The sequence below is a fragment of the Zootermopsis nevadensis genome, unplaced genomic scaffold (assembly GCF_977971745.1).
Source record: "Zootermopsis nevadensis isolate Lab colony 2312 unplaced genomic scaffold, Znev_1.0 Znev_ptg000028l, whole genome shotgun sequence".
Classification (NCBI taxonomy): Eukaryota; Metazoa; Arthropoda; class Insecta; order Blattodea; family Termopsidae; genus Zootermopsis; species Zootermopsis nevadensis.
Window position 1 is genome coordinate 4,674,074 of NW_028259160.1, and position 17,846 is coordinate 4,691,919.

Genomic DNA, 17,846 nt, shown 5'->3' on the forward strand with positions numbered 1-17,846 from the left:
GCGTTTATATTAAAAAAAAAACATAATATTTCTTCGATTCCTCGAGGTGTGTTTCAAAATAACATCAATGTAGTTGTTTTAGACTTGAGTGATAATAGCGACCGCACTTTAGACAGAGGCATTTTTCAGCGTCATTGTTTACTTTCTTACCTGCAATAGAAGGCAACCCAAAATCGTTTCTGTCTCATTTGTTGTCCTTTTGCATTGTATAAATTCTGTCCATTCTGTAATACTTTATCAAAGAATTCCTTTTCTGGATTATAAAGAAAACTTTACAACGGTGATGGATTTATTACCTTAATTCACAGGGATCATGTTGTTATACGCAATGTTTTGCTGTCTAAATTTCGTATGTTGCAATATGCGGAGCTTGACTGTCTCCAATTTGCACTTTGTAAGTACGTACTCCGGAAAGCCTGTCTTTTGTTACTATAATCGGCGGTCCGTGTGGTTCTGGAGCGTTGAGTCTGGGGCATATGTATGACGTTCTAAAATGTAACAGAATCCCGGATCTAAGAACCGCGGAGGAAAAGAAGACCAATGGGCAAAGAAACTCCGATCTATATGTTCTCACATTAGTTACGTTTGACACCGACACTAAATCCACTAATTAATTAAGTGCCAATGCTGACGTATTTAATGGTTTGGTTTATTAAAATGCCTTTATTTTATTCGCTGAATTTGTACAGAGATCTTTTTGGGACGTCCTGAAGTAGGCATAAAACAAGGTCGTATTTGTAGGGGAGAATTTATGTTCCTTCCCCTTTAAATACTCATCGACCTGATCATGGAGGCAGAATGTACCTCTAAGATCCCGCTAAACTTTTACCAGGCTACACGGCGTAACAATCGAGAAGACAGCCATCTTCAGATGATGAAACAAGTATTTGGAAAATTTGTTTCGTAAGAAAGGTGCGTTATTTTCCTTTTTGTATTTAATTCTTTTTATTTCCGTTTGTTCTTCATGTTCCTTATTTTTTCCTTTTTTCCGGTCTTTTCTTCTTGCAATGAAATCACTAGCAGAACTTCCTGTTTCGATTTTTCAAGTTGTCTCAACCTTACGAACCACTTTTCCAGCAAGAGTTTCATGATAGAACTCTATTTGGAAAAGCGCAGTTTTCTGTACGGAGACAAAAATCAGACGCAAGACTACGATCCTTGCCCTTATCCTGCGAATGAAACGCGTTGCTTGATTTGGGGATGTGCTTGGGCTAACAGGTGCTGGTGTCTTGGCTAGTGGCCTTGGCGTGTTGAGGACTGCTAGCTGTTCCTGGCTGAAGGAGGCTTCAGTCAGATAATTTCTTTGCATAAAATAAACTGTGGTTGGATGGATGTCTGGGGGGTTGAACCCAGGAACGTTGGATCGCATTAATTTGTTCGCAAGCTAGCCAGGTGGTCAGTCATCCCTGACCTCAGCCGGTCCATGTTGCTTAACCTAGGCGTGTTTCTTTGGATCAATGGGGGAAAAATTTATAAAATTTAATATCAGTCTAACGTAACTGTTAAACAGGCCTAATGCTGTTAAGACAAAGTACAATTGAAAGTGGAAGGTCTACACTGAAATTTTGTTGGATGAAATTTATTTTGGTTTATATTCGTCCAACAAAACTCCGTCTTCATGAACTATAAACTTTTTCAAACGGCCTCCATCCTTACACAGATGACTCCAGTGCACATCCTAAGATCCATTTAATTATTTCATGCTCAAATCTACGATTAGGTTCTCTGATTCGTTTCTTTTCTTCAAGAAGTTGGCTGTCTTTTGGGTTGTGGCTGGTAAGCCTCTACCAGAAAACATAGCACTACAAACCAGAAGACAGCTTTTGTAAAACACGTATATGTCGTTAAAGTACAAATCTACACTCTTCCGAAATCCAGCCCTACTTATTTTACCTGTCTTCGGTCATTTCTAATTACAAAAATGAACTACAGTTTCCTGTAATGTCGCATGACACAAACAAGTAAATTCAACATCTTTAACGGTTACAGTTGCACTAAAGAGAACTTAATTAAGTCCTCCAGACATCTCACATTTCCTGTTGAAAAGTCTGTATTAATAAAACAACAATTGTAGTACAGCTCGTGCAGAGGATATGGGCCACGTGGGACAAGGACTTTGATGGGAATCGATCAGAGCTAACATTCCTGTAGCATCAAACGAGTGGCGCTTCTGCCTTCAAATGGCCACAAATTGGTCATTTCGGCTCTGGCTTCTCCCTGTTCAATTATCCGCACACATGCAGCAGTGCTGATAATCAGTGGCGTTTCCATTAAGCCAGCGTCAACTTTTAAATCGCCGTCAGAAAAGGTAACTAATTAATGACAGTGGAAAATGTACTCTTATGGTGTAACATAAACGCGTATCTTAATTTACCGTTCGTTCATGTGTTTATTTATTACAGAAACAAATCTTTTTTTCGCTGCGCTGTAGGTCCTAAAGTGTTCCACGTTTTATTTCGTATACCCATCTTGTGATCAGTGTGTCTATTGATAAATTTTTTGAAGTTGCATTTAAATTTTTATGATTGTCAGAATCGGGAAGAAAATTTGTGAGGAGAATATCTGCAGGTAATAATTTAATTTTATGTAGGTTTTGCACAAAATAAGTACAGGATATAATATTAAAATTTGAATGTGGATACTTTGTGACGTGTTAAACTTATAGGGTTAGTGTTAGGGTTCTACAACCCATAAGTTGTGGTCTTTAAAATGCTTGTATGAGGAAAATAAGATGAACATTCAAAATTGTAAAAATTTAAAGCTCTGTAAAGCAGCCACAATTTTTACCTACATAAATATCATTGAAAACGTAAAAACGTGTTGACGTTTTTACGTATGTCTTCCGAACACCGTCTCTAAAGCTGGGATGATGAACATAAGAAATGTAGAGTATTAAAAAATATGATCTTGAAAGTTTTTCGAAACGACTGGTTTAAAGAAGAAGAGGGAAAATAAACCTTTTAATTCTCTGGCAATGTCACACCTGAACGTTCGGACACTACCCTGAGGCTAATCCTGTCCAATTTCGCTCCCCAAATCAATTTCAGCGTCATTCTTATTGGCCGTTCAATAAAATTCTGTATACATTTTTTACTCCAGATCCAGTCGACTTGTACATCTCATACATTTCAGCAGTATTTATTATCATTTTAAATATATGTAATGACATTAAAATGAACCTCAAGGAAATCGGTTAAGGGGTCAGAAATAAATCGACGAGTGGGAAAATGGCCGATTTCTGGGATGGTGGTCTATGTGGTCCGATAGATGTGGACCGGCATTTCAGAGAATTATTGCCACCATCATCTGGGCGTAACATTTCAGATGACTGCCATCTTTATGCCGTAAGAAATGTAGTTGTCAAGTTTCTTTAACATTTATATTTAATAAAATAAGCCGAAGAAATAGACATCATTAGTGAGTCGCAGAACGTCTGTTGCAGTCGTAGTCCTTGGAGTTTGTCGTTTCATCTGCGCCATGCTCCGGAACGCCACTGCTTTCACAGCAAGCGAGAATGAAAGCCGGGAGCGGCAAAACGGAAGAAGAGAAGCTGTATAAAGAAAGGATGCGAAAAGCAAGAACTCACACACGGACCGGGAAATAAATTGGCAATCAAGACAGCGGTAGGGGGTGCATTTCGCTTCTGTATCATTTCACTTGCTTCAGACACACAGACGCGATCTAACAACATGGCTGCACGTCTGCTGCTACGTGTCATCTCAGATTGAGTTTCATTTGATGTGACGGCTTTGAATAAACAACACAAGAGTCCTTTAATTTAAAGGCTCGTAATTCTACATGAATACTGTGCTAACTGTGTTCACTATGACGCAAGTCACAAAAATATATTTATTCTGTATACTTACATAATATTATAGATTGTGGACGCTCGTTCTAACTGACTGAAGTGTACTGTAACAAAAATTACTGTCCAACTCGACTAAAATCTTCAGTGACTGCGCAGTCTGTCCTGGAAAATTAAGAGAATATTTATTTTAAATGGGCGAAAACCACTTCTTTTTCTATTCTACGCATCTTTTAATTTCTTAGCTACAATTCGATGTTATAAAACTGTGTAAAGAGCGTTTTGTAAATATATCGGTAACTGTAAGAATTCAAGGTCTCACGGTGACGAATACGAAGAATGATTGCCCTGATGATGGAGGCAGCAGTGACCTCTAAAACGTTGGTAAACTGCTATTAAACTGCACGGCGCAACAACCCATGAAGATTCTGACTTCTGTTGAGGAAGCTACCACTTTGAGGCTCAACTCAGGTCTACTTCGGTTCTAACAGATTTTTAAAAGTTCTTTGAAGGGGATTTGCAAGCAGTTCTTGAAATAGGTCAACTGACCGTATTGATCATTCTCTCAAGCCATTTGACGGCTACAGCGACTCGAAAACCACGCAAGTGCCTCAGTGTAACTCGTCCTGATGCAAAGAGTCGGTTAGCAGCCCCGATTTACGGTAGGCACGTTAGGAACTTCGTTCTCAGCGCAATGATTGATAGTTTCTGTACTTTTCGTCAATTTATCCTTTTTAAATATGAATAATGCACCTACAAACGTTAGAACATAATGAGACTTTGGATTATTTGTCCCCCCCCCCCAAATACCCATAATTGACTAAAAGTGAAACTTGATAATGTGTCCCCTCAATAACACTTGAGCAAATTGGCAGGTTTTAGTTAAATTTGCTGTACATAAAACAACCAGCGACTGCCTCATCTTTGTACTGCCGCCTGTATCTTCAGGGTAGCACTCATATCACGAATATGAAAGCTATATGGGTTACTCCCAAACGGTGGGACCACCTGCCTACGAGACATCAGAGCGTCATAACCTAGAAAATCATAATGCAAAATTGTATCGCCGTGAAAACCTCAAATTTCACCAGCATTTCTTGTTTGTTTATGCAAAAACTTAATGACTCTATTTGCTTCTGACTTTTTGCTGCATGAAATAAAATAAGATGTGGTACAATGATTATAAATCTTAGTTCCGGAGTTTTCTCGGCTTATTTAAAGAACCGAAATCCACTAAACACCGATAAAGCATAAGCTAGCACATCCACGTCTTAAAGTTCTGCTTCACTTGGTAACGTAGCCGACGCAAGGAGGTAGCTACTGGAGTTTACCCTGTCCCCCCCCCCCCCAACCCTCTGATTTTCTTTTAGGCTGGCAGCGGCGGTGGTTGGGGGCGATCTGCTTGGCGGGTATCATTCGTCATGCTGTCAGGGTGGCTGCTACACATACCTCGATCAATAAGGGTGGCAGAACCCCAAGGGGGAGGAAACAACCCACCCTTACACGCTGAGATCGCCAGGAACACTCACAGTGAAAACCGTCTTTACAGACAAATGCTTCTTTCTCACTGCAGACAAAGTGGATAGCGTCGGGTGTCAGCCGTAAAAACTGCAGTGATCTTTTGGATGACTGTCGGAGCGACGCCGGATTTGCAGCAACCAGCAGAACTGGTTCTTTTTAACTACAACAAGTAGCAAGACATTTGGTCACAGAACTGTGTTTACGCTGAGGTCGTGTTTGGCATTCACTCTTAAACTGCATAGCTAGCCACTGCGTGTCGCAGCGAATCGATGTTGTAAAATATTACCGACGTTTCGAACAACCTGTTTGCGGTAAAGACTCAGGACTCTGAGGTAGACGTGAAATGTCTTGGCTAGCTTGGCGACTGTAAGATTCTGAAGAAACATTCTGCTCTGTAGAGTTGATTATCTAGTCGTTTATCTGTTCATGTAACTGGTCAGCAGATTAAACTGATACATATTCTTGAACATGTTTCTTCATCTGTTAGTTTATTAGTTTAGAAGTTTGCTCTGTCAGTGCTGCGTGGTTACCCGTCCCGTGATCGTTCGTCCGCCGTTTTCAATGCGGTAACGGCCCTAAGTTCTGACAGCTTCGAACCATTACATTGCTCAGTGTTTATTTCTCATGTAATCTACCATTATAAACATTCTTTAAGTTTAGTGCCGCGTGGTTACATTATGTTCTACGATCGACGTTTACAAAAGGCAAATCCACTTTACTTTATTTCAATAAAAACTCTCGTGCTTTTTGGAGGACAGACTAATGCAGTGATTTACCTACTAAGTTCGTGAAAAATAAGCCAACTAAATAGCAGAGTTAGTAGGATTTTCATTGCGAAATAATTGTGATTGTTCTGGATAACTTAAGGGTAATGTGAAGACCCTTTTGTTTTTAAATACAAAGAAATCTCTCACATTGGAAGAAAATTTGTGATAAGATTAAAGCTCCAGCTGCTTAACACTAGTCGAAAGTGTTCTCAGTACCCTTGGGGTAGGAGGCTTGGAGAGTTCCAGAGCAGTAATAAAGAGAAGAATGTATCCATGTCTCCGTCGGGAGACGAACCTAGGTCATCCAGCCCGTAACTATCACTTCGCTGTCAGGAAAGAAAAGTTGTTGTCCTTTCTCGTTTCTTCTGCTCATCTTCGGATAGAATAAAGGGGACAGAAGAGATGAAGTTCTGTGTCCCTGACGCTTTAACATTGCTGAAACTTTACGACCCATTCCGAAGCCAAATTACTTGTGAAATACGTGCGTCGAGCGACGTCCGAGTGGAGAAATGCCTGCAGAGACTCCGGTTGGCACTGCAGACTTACGAGTCTGATGTATTTACCATGCGTCTTACGATCCACTGAGATTGTCGGACAGCCATCAGACTCCCGTCTTAAGTCTGTCGCTTAAATGGTCACTTACCCAAACATTCGGTTAGTCAGCCCAGCATTCAGGTACTTAATGACGGTACCAGCCACTTAATTAACCATAAACTTAGGTAGCAAGCATGTTGCTTTCATCGTCCCATTTGATAGATATTCAATCAATTTTCTGCTTTGTTCTCTGAAAGTGAAAGCATAATGTGGATGTCATTTCTGTCTTATGTCTGTCCGCATATTTATCTCCAGATTATATTCAGTGTGAGCAGTCTGATTAAAAGTTGTTTTGATAATTTCATTTTTATCCGTATCGGTCCGTAATCCGTGGTCTAGGCAACACGGAGATTTCCTCCGGGGGCTTCCCCGGTTTCTCCGTGGCATCCCAACAATTACTCCATTCACACACTGAAGAAGGCAATGGCAAACCACTTCTGGATCATCTGCCAAGAACGTATATGAACAGGTCCCAGTCCGAGAAAAGGATGAAAGGATCCTGTTCATATGGACCTGTCGTCAGACAGAACACTAAATAAATAAAATAATAAAACGTAATACATCGGCCAGCGGAACAGAAATAAGGGCTGCGAAACATTTGCTCTGACAGAATGCTTATCCTTGTTACGTAATGCAAGAGGTGAGCAGTTGCTTTAGAATCTGTCAGAAGCAAGAGGTTAGCTTGGGTTAGCTGGAAATTATTGAGTCAATCATATCAATTTTGCCGAATATCCTGTACCAATAATCATAATGAATTCTGTTCAATAAATTATAGTGCATTCTCCATAATGACAGCAAAGTACAAGAACCGCTCTGAACTAACTGAGATGTTGCACGAACTAGTTTTTATTGAAAATAACAGTAAATTCATTCATTCAGTTTTTCACCAGCACCTTCAGTCAGTTTTACTTCTTACCAAGGATTAAATTGCTATTTGTGTCTACTGTACTTTGGTATTTAAAACAAGAACTTGCAATAATGAGATTCTGGTTTTATTGTACCGGTATGAATGCGTGTGTGTCTTCATGTACGTTTATAACAGCGTCTTTTTAGCCAATGGGCAAAATGTTAGTGCTTCCAGTTATTTCGCCAGATGAAGTTAGTGTGCATACATTATTCAGATAATTCTAGAAGTATTAAATGACTAGCTTAACTTCAAGTTCGATTCACATATCTGAGCAACAGACACATGGAGAACGGGCAACGTATTCTTTTATGATTTTCTTTTCCATTTCAAGTTCCTACGTAGTTTAAATGTTTTGTACGATGTGTGGGAAAAAAATATTTTAAACTAAGATAATTTTTATAGCATTTGTTCTTAAAACTGTTTCGATCTTTTTTGTACTTGTTAATATAAATAAATTTTAGTCTGTTATAGCCTGCGATCTTACCCGCCATTTTCTTACAGCGGCTTTGTATTTAGGCGTACAGTGTCGATTAGCATCTTTAAGAACTCAGCTTAAGTACAGATGATACAGAATTTCTGCTCTGTCAAGAGAGGACTTGAACTTGGAGTAATTTAATATTGAAGCCATCGATGGACAAGGTAGTAAAAAAGGAGTCCTCTGTACTTCACTGATCTTGCTCGTAGTTGCTGGGGACGGCGCTAGAGCACTAGCAAAGGCCTTGCTATAAACGGTGATTCGGTTGGCCGGTCATTAAGGAAATCATCAGTCAGCGAGACAGATGTCCGATAATCTGCTAGAGCTTGCATTAGACGGTGGTTCAAACTTTTTTAGGAAGAGTCTAATCATTATCATGAGGTTCGTCAAAAGATGAAGAGTCAAAACTCTGAGTTTGAGGTGTGACTCCCTGCCAAGAAACCTGCCTGTCCTTTCTCTTATCTTATCTTATCTTATCTTACATTACCTTAACTCCGCGCTTTCATAATTTCTTTCTCTCTTCCGTTCTTCTATCTGCCATTCCTACTTTCTTATTTGTCTTTCTCATCTCTCTCCTAGTTCATACTGCAGCGTAAATAACCAAAACTTCAAAAGGCTTTGTTGTTAGATCTAATATGGAATACTGGTTAATAAATTTGAGCAAAAGATAATCTTAAAATTGTATAGAGTTTTGGCAGCGCCATCTCCGTTATGTGGCAGCAAATGCTGGACTTCGCGAAACAGCAGCTCCGACAAACTGAATCTTCTGAAATGGTGTTCCTGAGATCAGTGGCAGGTTACAGAAGAATTGATAAAAAGAGAAACATAGATATTAGACAACAAATAAGCATTTTCAAACTCAGACAGAAAGTAAAAGTATCCCAACGGAAAAGAATTCCAATTTAACATATTCCTCGGAAGCTGTTTGTCTACCACCCTGAAGGCAGAACCGAAAGAGGTCGGCCACCGAAAAAGAGTTTGAAGGACCAATTCGACTAACCCAGAGATCAGAACAGGTCAAAAGGATTAAACCTCGCAGCTGATGATGATTATGATATTTGTTGTTTACGAAACAGCCACTCCCTGGAAGGTTTCGTACTCCACATTCCTTTGGTATAGAAAGAAGACCACTTCCAGGGTTGTTGGTGGCATATGGACGGGAAAAGCGAGCTTTTAGAAACCAGTTAGTCACACAGATTGTAAGATGGAGCCTTGAGTGCGGCAATTAATATCCCTCAACTGGGTTTGTTTAACTGGGGCATGAGTCTAAATATTTTAAATAGCCCGTTTTCGCTGCTCTTAAATCACTGTGTCAAGAACTGTACATGTTTAATGTACTGGTAGGACTTGACACTTCTTCGCATGAGGAAACTTCAGTGCTCCTAGCGGGCAATACATTAACTAAGAATTACATATGTTCCTCTTTGTATTCGCCGCGTATACATATAATAGATCACTCGGCAAGACTCATTTTTACTCGATTTCGGTTAGCCAAGAATCTTGGGACGGAATGAAATTTCCTTTTTGTGATGCTGGGTTTATTTTGACTAAATAACTCTCACGAGTACAAAGAAAGAAGAGAAATGTATTGCTAACACGACTATTAAAAGCATTAACCAGAGCAGATGGAAACTATGAAATGTTTTCGAGGGCTTTGCATTGTACTCTTACTCCTTAAACAAACGGCACCCAGGTACGAAATGTGAGATTATCACGGTGGTTCGAATTGTATTGTGATATTCTGGGCCGTAACGCCATGTGATCATGTAGGTGGCTGATGCACTTTCGGAGGAACTTGTTGCCTTTGTATTCGGTGTATAAATCATAAATATAGCGACGGTGTGAAACTGTGATCAAGGCTCAAGCTGCTAACCTATATTTTGAATTCGAAGCATTTATAATTGAAGTGTCTCGAGCTCTTCACAGAACTGCTGGTATCTTCACATTCCTAATTGCAGAGTCCTAAATATCTACGCCTGCAGAACGAGACGTGTATGAGCAGAATTCTGCCTGAGGAATGTGTATGTGGGTGTTAGGCTTTATGGTTGTAGGGGTCATTACATGGGTCGTTAAAGAGGGGTTGCAGGGCTCTTCAGGGGGCGTCCAGCCATGAGAGGAAGTCTGCAGAGAGTGCCGATATAAACACGTCAAATAAATAAAGGAATTTGTCTTTTATGTTCACCGACGTCCAGGTATCTTATGGCCATAATGCTCAGAGAATTTTAGTTCGAATACCTGATGACTGGTGGCCCTGTGTTTGCTTCCCGTCAAAACGAATTTCACTGTAGCTGGACTACTGGACTGTTAAACACCAAGTCTAACGTCAAAGCCCGCCATCGGATACGATTTTGAGCTAAATACATTCACCTTCCAAGCTGTCACTCTGTTTCCATAAGATTTAGCTTGATACTCTTTATCCATCTCTTTCTTAACTTGATCCCATCCTCTTTCGTTCCCTGCAGGTTCATGACTGAAACTAAGTTGTACGAGAGAAGTGTCCTTCCACTAGAATATTATGAGATTAAGATAATTTTTAATTTTTCGAATTTTTGTGTAATTGAATTTAGATGACGAGAGTGTACATATACTGCATAAAAATTGTCCCTCATCCCTCCCACTTGTAAGTGTGCTGCATCATTTTCTTCTTTTTACCTGTTCAAAAGTCGAATGAATCCCAAGGTTTTACGTGTTTTTCCGGTCGCTCCAGGCAATGTCGCTACTGTTCCTTAAAATAGGCTACGATCGCTTTCTTCTAGTTTCTAACAGATAGTTCATCGCTCGAAGGATGGAGACAGTAAGCCCCTCTGAAATATCGGTTGACATGTCGCTACAACCCAGAAGACAGCCATCTTCGTACTCGCCTCCATACTCCCTCGACTTACTAGTCGCAAACTTTCCTATTCACGACCATCTTGCAATTCGTGAGGTTCTCACGGCGGTGAGTATGAAGATGGCAGTTTGGTGGGTGTTTCGCCGCGTAATCTGGTAGAAATCTGTCTACGTTAAAGAGGTACTTGCTGCCTCCATCATCAGGGCGCAACAACTCAACCGTCTTCATTTTACATTTCGACTTTTTATGCTTTCACACATGCAGAAAAAAATTCAAAAAATATTTAGTAACTTGTCCATGAATACGCTATACCACAGAGCTGGTGAGTCGTTGAAATTATCCAAGGAAATTTTGAATTTAAAGAATATAAACACTCGCTCAAAAAAAACTTCCTGGCGGGTCTGTAACGAGGCGTTTATATCACACAGATTTCTATTTTATATCTCCGGAGATCAGTGATGAATTACTCCATTGTTTGATTTCAGCCCCTTTCACAAAAGAAGAAAGCGCTTTTAGTTGAAATTACTTTCTATTTCTCCACTGATCTATGCAACGGTCTGGCCGACCGGGCCGGCATAGCCTCAATTCCCATGCAATCTGCCCGAGAAGCGGGTCTGTTCCCCTCAGGAAAGGACGAGGAGTTGCACCCTGCCAGACGATTTAGCGGAGGGGTGGACTGCCGCAGATGGATAGATCACCTAGGCAACGGAGAAACCCAGCATCCCCCTCCCCCAGTACAGCCACCCTAACTGGATGGTAGGGGTAGCTTTACCCTACTCATTGCACTTGGTATCCCAGCATCTGGTGGGGAAGTCCCCAAGGGAGACCTGGTCTGTAGTTACCGCGGCTGCTGGCTAACACGGGAAACCCCAAGCAAGGTGAGCTCAGGGAAGAGTCACGTGGCTAGACAAGGGTTGGATCTAACCTCGAAAATACAAACATGCGTTCAAAATTGTGGCATGTCTCGCCATTTATTCTTCCCATTCAATGGGATTTATAAATCGTTTCACAGTATTGTTTTCTGTGTATTGAGTAATGCTGACGCAGGCATATTGTGATAGATCATGTCTGCTGCTACAGCACGCAACCAGAACGAATTTAACCTCAGCAGTACACAATGTAAAATATGAAAAAGCACTACACAGATTACGCCTGTGTCATTTCTGGCAACTGAAGTGACTGGAATCGAACAAGACTCGCAAGTTTCAGATTGATTAGAAGCCAGTGAAGAGAAAAGTGTTTTCTCTTGTCGCGTCATCAGAATTTGTATACATGACAAAAAACATAATTTAAAGACACGTAATAAGTCCTTCGAATATTTTCCAGTGTTAACATTTTTTTTGGAGAAAGTTATTAAGTAGGCCCTGACATAGCTCTGGCGACTAGATGCTGGATACTTGCCGCAAAGATCCGGGTACAGTCCCGGATGACTGCAAGTGAGACCCGTGGTTTACGAAGTAAAATTGAAGCCTTGTGATTCCCCTACTGATAACCATTTCGCCACTGTTCCTTATCCATCTGTCTCCATGCCATGAGGCGTGCGATAGCCCTGACGAAGCAGATATTATCAAACCCTGGGTTTTAAGCGGCTTTTCCTCTTACCCGGTCCTTGGCTTGTCTCAGTGTAAAGATAATTAAGTTTAGTAATAAGTTAATTTAATTCACGGGAAATTAAAAAGTGGTTAAATTCGATGAATCTTTGTTATCATGCAGTTCGGAATATCTTTTTCCTTTTCTCTTTATCTAATGTGTTATTAAAATATCGAGATCTATAAATTTAATTCTGCAAGTTATTACGTGTGGTCTGTAATGTTGGGGTTAGAACATTGACTGAGAATGTTTAATTAAAGACCACAAAGGACATAAGACGGAGGAAGTAGCAGGAAGCAGGAGAAGATTGAAAAGAAGTATCGCAGTTTGTAGGCCCACTCTTAAGCATGTAATGTCAGGAAATCAAATCAACATCTGTTTAATTTTCTCATTATATAAGTTTTAAAGACAGCAATTATTATTACTGGATGTGGATGTGTAGTGTAAGAAGTCGCCAGGGTTTTTTTAAAACCGGATGACGGAGAACATAACGCATCATTTTGCAACTGTTGTAATATTAATTTACTTGTGAACGTGGTCTTCCTATTTCTTCTACTGCTTTTCTGCTTATAAAGCACATTTCGTGGAATCATCCAAACATACAGTCGATATCTCCTCGTGACAAATGTATCAGCTTACATCCTAAACACCAAAATAATTATTCAATGTGGAATATCCAATTGCATTCTGTTAGCGCCTTCCATGTCTCTTTCACGCTCCGCCACTTTGATCCTTAGCTTCTCATTATCCCACGAAATTTTATATCCGCTGGTATGGAATTCGATCCCGTGAAAACCGAGGTCAACTGCAGGGGCACAGGTTTCAGTTCTTTGTTCCAGTGATGCATATTCTTGGACATTACTTCCTGTTTCGCGCTGTTGACTAGGTAAGGGTATAGATAATAGACAACTTGGCGTGTGGGTGATGTCACCATTCTATGAAATTGATAGCGAATCTATTACTCAAGAAGGGAATCATTTGAATAAAAGTACAACTCTTTGTCATAAAACAAACTCTTAAAACTCACAGAAAGTTCTCGCAACTCACAACGTACGCGACTGCTCGCTGGCAAAAGAGCCAAGGAGGTTTTCTGTTTCTGCATTCCGAACGAGGCCCGTAATTCGTAATTCGTATTTTGCGACTGTTCTGATCGCATCAGCTCGTTTATTGCTGACATAAATCTCGGCGGAAAGACAACCACATTCCAGATTTTCTGTATCGCGTAGTGTCTCATTTTTAAACTCCATGGAACAGAGTCCTTCGTGAGATGCGCGAAGTACGCTCAGCTAGTCTTTAAGTGTCCCATCTTGCTTTGAACCCGCGGGTTATTTGCCGTGCTTACAAGAGCCCGCCAACGGTCTCTGTCCTCAATAAGATGAATCACTCCACCCCCACCCCAACCTACTTCCCTAATATCCGTCCTCTCATCTATTCCTGGGTCTTCCGAGTGGTATCCTTCCTTTAGGAATTCCAAAAAAAATTCTGTATGTATTTTTCATCCTCATGCTCGCTACATGTCTTGTCAATCTCGTCCTTGATTTGATTATCCTCGTAACCTATCAGGTAAGCAATACAAATTACGGAACGTTACTCATTATGCAATTTCATTGTGCTATATGATATTGGAGAATTATTTTTAAACCTTTGATCTTATTAAGATCTATAATTTGTATAGGTCTCATGTACTAAAATATTACGAAGAGCAGTTTTGTTGAAAAGCTTTATAAAATGTAATTTGTGCAACGTAAAAATTAAGGTTTGTTTCGTATCGATATTGAAGAAGTTATATTCGCGTGACTCAACTGTGCAACTACAAGCTTCTCAAGATGGATTCTTTTCCATGGCGTTAGACCATCAGGGTATGCAAAACTGCGAAGAATGCATTTTCGAAGTGAACATTCGTAGGACTTGGAGAATATATTTCCACTTTCAGTTAGACTGTGTTACTACTCGGCCTGTAAGGGTGACTGTTAACTTCTCTGCATAAATATTAATGACAACTAATTTTACTACACCCAATAACAGCACCCTGAAGACGTGTTGTGTCTTAGAAGTCGGTCCCTGCTCGTCCTTATCACTTGACGTCATGATGAGTTTGTAGACTACTTAATTTTAGAACAGTCAACATGCATTATTGTGCTGCAAATACTTAAAACCAACATGAGTCTAAAGAGAACCAAATTTGTTCACGTGTTGTTGGACTCTTCATTGACTTTTTGACATCACGTCGTCACTGCCAGTTTTACCAGGCAAGTGCATCTCAGGTCACTGGCTGAAGTTTCTGAAGTTAAACTTTACAGTACTTCGTAATGCTTTAATTTCGAAGTCAGGGTCTCTCAGATATCTATTAAGTATCAATTATGTTATATCGAGCACAATGAAAGTCTGAACTCTTGACTTGGTCACGCTGCTAATTTACATTCGTAAAAATCTTGTTATATTTTGAATTCATACTAACAGGCCAAAGCACATCTGAGTGACTGACCGACTGACTAGATGATCCTCTAAAATAAACTGGCTAGCTATTAACTTTTGAGGGAACAGTGCCTCAATTATTTGCTCAAGGTGTGCCTAATGACGCAGTCAGTAACTTTGATTTATGAAAAATGAATTTGTTAAAGACGTGAAATATTTCAATGTTCAGATTTATAATTTTCTATTTTGAAACAACTACTTCGTGGTGGAAGTACGGATAATATTGAAAAGTTATGATATATCTGTAAATAATACCGAGTGTCCAAAAATCAGCTGACGATTTGAAGGGCATGCAATTATTTACTTATTTATAATACACATGAAAAACTTCTGTGTGAACTTCCGTGACCATATATGGAAAGTTGAATGCTGTCTGACTTATGTAGTGCTAATGTTCACGTAACAATTAATTAGACGCCTTTTAAATTGTCCACTAATTTGTGGACACGCTGTACTTCTTGCTCGTTCTCTGCGTTATTGCTTGTTGACTTTCAGTTCATAAATGTTCTCTCATAAGTGGCATTAGTTGTTATGAGAGGCAGCTTGCCTTTGCGAATGACGTCATCGATGTCATAGCCGACTGTGGTCAATGACCTTCGGGTGGGATGGGGTGTCTGGTGCGAGATTGGCGACCGATGACGTCATCGCGAGGATTCCCCGCAAATTCGTCACACGTGGTAGTATAAGCGGTTTCAAGGGCACATTCGCCCTAGTTGTCCAGAGTCCGTTATTGTTCGATTTCAAACAAAATTGGAATGTGTCGACACATTTTGTATAACTCCCGAATGCAAAATTTCATGAAAATCCGTTCAGTGGTTCTCAACGGTCTGACGGACAGACATGACGAAGCTAAAAGACTGAACCGAAATCATTTTTGTTAATAACGCGCGTATTTTTTTTTATTCTTGTCGTCTGAAATATCCGCGTTGCTGCTGCCAGCCATTGGTTGTGGTTACCGGCGGAACTACCGTTGAGTGACAGAGCACAGTCGCTTCCTAGATGTCTCTTTTACTCGGTCTATGTAGGGCGAACTTGTCTTGCATTGCGAAAGTGCAATCTCGAGGTCACTTGGACCTTAAACGAAGGCCGACTACGCTTGTTGTGGCATTCTTCAGTCCCAGTTCGTGGAATGACTTCCTCTGCCTGTTCTCTTGTTCCTTTCATTGTTTATGTATTACAGTCTCTCTTTTCTTTTTTCCTTGCTTTTACTTTCCTTATTTATTCCATTCTTTCTTTAACAGTGTTGTTATTCTCCCCTTCCTTCCGCACGCATTAGCCGAGTTGGATTGAATTCTCATTAAAGCTTTGTATCTCGCTTGCTTCAGGTAGAGTAGCTCCCGCATCTTTGCTGTGTACTTCGGTGCTATACAATACAGCGTCCTGTTCCTTCAGTCCTCCAACAAAGAGATCATAGGACAATCTTACAGTGTATCTTGGGTAAAGGGTAAAAGGATTTGAATTCGATTTAAATGTTCAGACCTTGTACAATGTCGGGAATTGGTAACAGACAAGTTGAGGAACGAACAGGACTTCAAGAATCAATAGCTCTTTTTATTTATTTATTGGTTTTGTATAATTTTGTAAACAGGGATAATTTTCTTAACAGCATTAACCATTTGCTCTTTGTAATAGTGAAGAGTTGTGTTTTTAGTGTGGTACGGACTGAATTATTTGTCTTTGAAGGATCATACACCACAAATTGCGCTTAGACCGCGTCTTGGCAGCATTTTGTCATGTGTGCACGATAACAAAGGTGTTTCCCGCTGATAACCGAAAGAACACCGGATGTTCAGGGCTTCAGCATTAAGACGTGGAGATTACGACGAATTCGCGTGAAAAGGAGTGGCTTCTCCACACAAAATGGAAATGACGAATACTGTTTTTCCTCGTGTTGAAATGAGCGTAGATTGCTCACACAATGACGAGCATAGCTGCTGTTAATAAGCGTGGCAACATTTTCGGCTACGGAGATTTCCCCCAAAACGTCCTTAATTTTGTTTATAATTTCAGAGGCTCATTTAAACTTGTGAATTTACAGCGGGTCTTTTGAATGAATGAAAGAGCTGACAATTTTTAAATAAAATGTCTTTTAACTAAAACAGCTGAGTGGGTACTTCCTTTTCATCCTAGGACAGAGGCATTGTTCTATTCAGAAATCTAGACTATAGAAAAAGTCCATAAACCTAGTAACACTGACACAATGTTAAGTTGGGATGTCTCCTAGAATGTGGCTGCTTGTAAGGTCGAAAAAAAGAAGATGTAAGGGTAATATTACTGTAGATCTTTGGGAAATTTGCATTGGTGGAACTGATTATGACTGGTACCTATTTAAATGTTATCACAAGCTAGAGAGTCTCGCAGAAAGATATTGCATTTAAAATTGTTAAAATCTATTAATTATTCACACAGATTTAACATGTTTTGTACATATTCCAAAAACACATAAAACGCGTCATTAATAATTAATTCGGGCTTGATATCCTGGCTTTTAATAAGTGTTATCATTGTGTTATAACATGAATGAAACGTAATCTGTAGAATATGATAAAGTCAACATTTTTTAATGGCGATATTCATTATAACATGTCTGTGGACTTGATTCAGTATTTATGCTGGCCGTAATTTTTCCACGCCCTTTGCTACCATGTAAAATCGAAATCCTTCAATTTCATGGCAGAGCTTTTTTGTATTCCCGCCCACTCAACAGTTAACGTCGTGAAATAACCAAATGACGGACAAGTAAATGCATTTCTTAAGTCTGTCGTATAAAAATTACACGTCGTAGGATCACACATCCCGAACACTTCCTTATATCCAGTTGTATATCGTACTTGATAATTTATATTTCTCTGTGAAACCATTTCATTGCATTTATACTTTTG

At 39.9% G+C, this 17,846-nt stretch overlaps 1 protein-coding gene across 4 annotated transcripts in view; it reads left to right on the forward strand.

The window, feature by feature from the left end:
- The window catches only part of LOC110836395 (serine-enriched protein), a 201,857-nt gene that overhangs the window by 124,596 nt on the left and 59,415 nt on the right, over positions 1 to 17,846 (forward strand). The window lies entirely within an intron of this gene.